The 5,601-nt window shown below is 39.1% G+C and overlaps 2 long non-coding RNA genes across 4 annotated transcripts in view; one reads left to right on the top strand and one right to left on the bottom strand.

Annotated features, from left to right (window-relative positions):
* Positions 1 to 403: 403 nt before the first annotated feature.
* The window catches only part of LOC140341675 (uncharacterized), a 69,486-nt gene continuing 64,288 nt past the window's right edge, over positions 404 to 5,601 (top strand). For both annotated transcript variants that reach the window (XR_011922933.1, XR_011922934.1), the window contains exon 1: positions 404 to 665. This is a non-coding gene — a long non-coding RNA (uncharacterized lncRNA). The remainder of the gene's footprint in view (positions 666 to 5,601) is intronic.
* LOC140342191 (uncharacterized) overlaps positions 4,071 to 5,601 on the bottom strand; it is an 8,399-nt gene continuing 6,868 nt past the window's right edge. For both annotated transcript variants that reach the window (XR_011923012.1, XR_011923011.1), the window contains exon 4: positions 4,071 to 4,497. This is a non-coding gene — a long non-coding RNA (uncharacterized lncRNA). The remainder of the gene's footprint in view (positions 4,498 to 5,601) is intronic.

The following is a 5,601-nucleotide window of genomic DNA, read 5'->3' as shown; positions in this document are numbered from 1 at the left end:
ATAGACATAGCTGATCCAGAGGAAGGCAAAAAATAACAATCTGGTTCAATTGGCTCCAACAGGAGAAAAATAATGTTTATATGTTTTTCTAAACACGTGAATCTGATATAGACCTTTGATGTTCTCTTTACTGTTTATCAAATATCACAGTTTCATTATTACCCCTGAAAAAGCCCTTAATGGCGAAATGCGTCAGGATTTGATACCTGTCCAATCATGGAATCACCGTACTAAACCAAAACTCACATTTTCAGTTTTTGGACTCTTTAATTAGGAATTCTCTAATTACTACAGAGACCTGTGAACCCCATGTATTAATGAGGGTTATGGTGTATGCTGTATGGTTATATTCTTTCTGTTATCTATGTTCCTTAACATTAGATGAACTATATTTAGTGTGAAGAACTCTATGAATCCTATGCATGAATGAGGGTCAAGGTTTATTACAATATTCTTCACTGTGTTCTTTTTGTATGCTTTGTTATTGAATTGTAAATATCTTTAAATTCACAATTGTATTGTGCCCTAAGACCCCTACTCTCTCTTCATTTTTCTTCTGAAAGTAAATCCTTACTGATTCCATGAAGCAATCGGATGTTCCCTGGATCAATAGACTGTTGTCCAACAGGGACAGGGCCCGAAAAGGCTGATACCTACAAATTCAGGTACCTATACTCCCTTTAACAATGTAAAAATAAACGAGAACGTCACTAATTTGTGTGTATATTCAAGTTCAGCCTGAAGCTGATATTTACCATTATGCTGCTACAAAACAAGGTTCTATGGGACATACAGGTGGCTGTCACGTGATTGCATCCTTAGATGTTGTACACGAAATGTTCTGTAAACTTCCAGTGTAATGTGATATTTACTAATTTCACAGTGTTCACAAAGTGTTCCTTACCACCCAAGGCTTCCATTTCTGTCGCCATCCTAGATACTCAGCGTGAGATTCATCTTTCTCTCCCACGGTGTCCAGTTTCATTGTTCTCAGCAAAGATATACACTCTCCCAATCCAAATAACGTAACACCGTGAAATCAATCTGATTTAGCCTTGTGAGACTTCTATTCTTTTTCTCACTTTGTGGCTGTAATAGAAATCTAGGTGGTAAAATGTATTTTTTATTCCCAGGAACTTACAAAGGCAGGCCGCTGGCAAGGTCACCCATGTTTGTTTTCCCAGGACACGATCACAATTGAAAGGCTGTGTAATTAAACTAGTTATATTTTCACAGTCACAGTAAATCTATGCTTCATAGAATTTGAATTGTAGTAAATCCCAGGACGTTCACATTTGTTTCACAAGAACTTTATTGGGTTTTAACAATCAAATGGATGTACATGTGAGTTCAGATTATCCATGGTAACAGCAGTAGGAAAGAACAGGTCAAGTCAGATGAACACTTTCCCAAAATTCATTATCACCCATAGGCGTAATGACAGCCATACATTTCTATTAAAGCCTAAGCTTGTTTGCTAGTAGGCGCCCTGGATGGGTTTCACTGCTTTTGATGGGCATTGGGTTGCATTTACAGTTTAATATGTGTAGCCAAGAGTGGTGGAAGCCATGGTTGCCACCCTGGCTGAACTTCAAACATGTCTGTCTTTCTTTATCTGCATTACATAGCTGTTAATAGAAAATGGGGGATGACTAGAAAAAGGAGGTGTTAGGGGTACGCTTGGGTTCTTAACCAGTTTCTATAGTCTATGGGGACTAAGATAGCCAGATCTTCATTCTTGAGCCTACCATCTTCTAGGTTTGTAATTACTTTGGAAAGAATGGCAGAAGAACTAAGATTCTCCCAGTAGCAGTATTAAGCTCAACTTTAGGGCTGACAGGGACTGGAACTCTAGAGATAGGATAGTTGGAACCAGAAACGGCTAATAACTATCAGAAATAAAAGTCCACCAGCACATACAGTGAGAACGTCACTAATTTGTGTGTATATTCAAGTTCAGCCTGAAGCTGATATTTACCATTATGCTGCTACAAAACAAGGTTCTATGGGACATACAGGTGGCTGTCACGTGATTGCATCCTTAGATGTTGTACACGAAATGTTCTGTAAACTTCCAGTGTAATGTGATATTTACTAATTTCACAGTGTTCACAAAGTGTTCCTTACCACCCAAGGCTTCCATTTCTGTCGCCATCCTAGATACTCAGCGTGAGATTCATCTTTCTCTCCCACGGTGTCCAGTTTCATTGTTCTCAGCAAAGATATACACTCTCCCAATCCAAATAACGTAACACCGTGAAATCAATCTGATTTAGCCTTGTGAGACTTCTATTCTTTTTCTCACTTTGTGGCTGTAATAGAAATCTAGGTGGTAAAATGTATTTTTTATTCCCAGGAACTTACAAAGGCAGGCCGCTGGCAAGGTCACCCATGTTTGTTTTCCCAGGACACGATCACAATTGAAAGGCTGTGTAATTAAACTAGTTATATTTTCACAGTCACAGTAAATCTATGCTTCATAGAATTTGAATTGTAGTAAATCCCAGGACGTTCACATTTGTTTCACAAGAACTTTATTGGGTTTTAACAATCAAATGGATGTACATGTGAGTTCAGATTATCCATGGTAACAGCAGTAGGAAAGAACAGGTCAAGTCAGATGAACACTTTCCCAAAATTCATTATCACCCATAGGCGTAATGACAGCCATACATTTCTATTAAAGCCTAAGCTTGTTTGCTAGTAGGCGCCCTGGATGGGTTTCACTGCTTTTGATGGGCATTGGGTTGCATTTACAGTTTAATATGTGTAGCCAAGAGTGGTGGAAGCCATGGTTGCCACCCTGGCTGAACTTCAAACATGTCTGTCTTTCTTTATCTGCATTACATAGCTGTTAATAGAAAATGGGGGATGACTAGAAAAAGGAGGTGTTAGGGGTACGCTTGGGTTCTTAACCAGTTTCTATAGTCTATGGGGACTAAGATAGCCAGATCTTCATTCTTGAGCCTACCATCTTCTAGGTTTGTAATTACTTTGGAAAGAATGGCAGAAGAACTAAGATTCTCCCAGTAGCAGTATTAAGCTCAACTTTAGGGCTGACAGGGACTGGAACTCTAGAGATAGGATAGTTGGAACCAGAAACGGCTAATAACTATCAGAAATAAAAGTCCACCAGCACATACAGTAAGCTGCATTTGTACTTTGTAACTGTGTATGACTGAAATAACTAATGAGGACATCCATGAGTACCTGGCAACAAGCAGTATGGCCTCCCACGCATAGCTGAATGCCGCCTTTGTGATGCAGCAGTGCAAGAATTTTCCTTGTGTGATCGTACATTCAGCTGGATAGATTATCACCCTAGAAACTTGCAAAGGTTATTATTTGCATACTTGTTTGTTGCTATCAAGCCTGAATAGGATCTTAGCCAATGTTTGATAGTAACCTTAAAAGAAACCTCCATAAGTAAAATCTGTAAAGCCTTGCTAAAAAAGTAAATGAAAAATCCTTTGATCCAGACAACTACTGGTTAATGTCTTTTGGAGTGCTTTGGGACCAGTAGCATAGGGGACAAAGTCTTTACCAGCCCATACTGGTGGATGGTGGACCCGCACTGCACAATTTTTAGACATATAGTGGATGAATGCAACTTACCACCATTGCCATCCTAAATTTTTTTACCACCAATCATTTCATGGTGTTGATAGAAACTGATGGTGGAAAATATCTATCCTATCATATTGAATATAGTGGTAAAATTGATGTATATGCATCAGCTACCAGTGCTTGCAAAAGGTAACTAAGCACAGGAGTTGCATAGAAAATCCTGAAGACATTGTATGGGGAAAAACATGGTCCAAAGTTTGCAAGTGACCTCATGCTGCAGAACTTACGCCCAAGGAGATTAAAACGGAACCTTAAAGGGGTGCATTGAAGGCCATCCACCTCTGGCTACCAGACGTTTATCCATGAACATTATTGTTAAAGGGCTTTACCCTAGGTGGTCACCTATCACTAATGAAGCCCCTATAAAACTTGGTTATGCCTTGAAATGTCTAGTTACAGCCCTGACTACACCATTGCTTGGGGACCAAACAAACCAGACCAGACGTTTATCCATGAACATTATTGTTAAAGGGCTTTACCCTAGGTGGTCACCTATCACTAATGAAGCCCCTATAAAACTTGGTTATGCCTTGAAATGTCTAGTTACAGCCCTGACTACACCATTGCTTGGGGACCAAACAAACCAGTGATCTAGTATGCAAATACTAGCTTGGAGCAGTAAAGTTTATTGAAGCTTTTCTTGCCTTGCTATTGTCTAGAGTCGGGCTATCGTGTTTTTTTAGGCCACAGGTAGGGGTGTAGAAGAGAACGGGCCAACCGTTGAGTTATTAGAGCTCTCTTGGGACGTCTTGGACCTCTACAAAGGAAGGACCTGCTTAAAAAACAGTCTTTGCTTCTACTTTAGTAACCACTTCTCTTTTTCCTTTTCTTAAAGCAGCTTAGAACACATGGGGGGACACTGATTGATGCCTAGGAGGAAACATAGAGTATCTGTCAGTAAGAAACTCCACATGTAAGGGCTATTGTATTTCATGCAGGCCATCTAATGTTATAGAAAGGGTTTTTCAATACATCTCAGAGAACATTCTAAAACCAATTTACTGGTGATCAGCAGTAATAATGCTTCTACATCAGTGGGATGAATGCCCTTTTTACATTGGTAAGGATGCCACCATTACATTACAGCTAATAAAATCATTGATGTGCCATCAAATGGGAGGTCAATCAACCATAGGTCAAGGAACCCTTAGCAACCATTGGATGAACCCTAGGGTATCATGGAACCCTGGTTAATAATGGCCGGTCTAACTAGCTAAATAATGAACATGTTTATCTCAGTTACCTTGAAAACATTGGCCCTGGATAGGTACTTTGGCAAATGGGAGACCAATCAACCATAGGCCAAGGAACCCTAAACAACCTTTGGAAGAACCCTAGGGTTTCATAGAACACTGGTTAATGATGGCTGGTCTAACTAACTAAACGATGAACAATCTCCATCACCTGGAACACAATTAGGAAGCCATATCTTTAACCATGTTTTGGACCAAAACTTTGATGTGGTCATAGAAGAACCCTGAAGACATACAAGAATGATTCATGTCCTGGACATCTAGACAGATTTACATGGGACAAATATCTGAACTCATAGTGAGAGCCTCTGCGATAAAATTATTATTAGTGCACAACCTATATCATACATGTATGGGATGTTCTGTTTTCTACACAATTTAAAATATCAGTGTGTTGGCCAAACAATGAGTTTTCTGATCAGCAGATTACCATAGCTAACAAAACATCCCGTGCAAAGCAGCCTCCAGTCACAAGATGTGAAAGGCACCAACGGGCAGATAAAAAGATAATCTTTTAATCTGGAGATGTTCTGTATTAAAGGAAACATACAATCTTTTCAAATATATTTTTACATACACATGTAAAATAGGTATTAGTGATATAAATGATTGTAATCATGCGTTGTGATGTTAAAAACATGTTTTTATTATTTGTGAAGTGTACATTGGGCAGTACATTAAGTGATTCATAAATTATGATAGGTTGACTTTCCCTAAGGGG

Source organism: Pyxicephalus adspersus, chromosome 12 (assembly GCF_032062135.1).
Source record: "Pyxicephalus adspersus chromosome 12, UCB_Pads_2.0, whole genome shotgun sequence".
Classification (NCBI taxonomy): Eukaryota; Metazoa; Chordata; class Amphibia; order Anura; family Pyxicephalidae; genus Pyxicephalus; species Pyxicephalus adspersus.
This window is presented reverse-complemented; position numbering and strand designations above follow the sequence as displayed.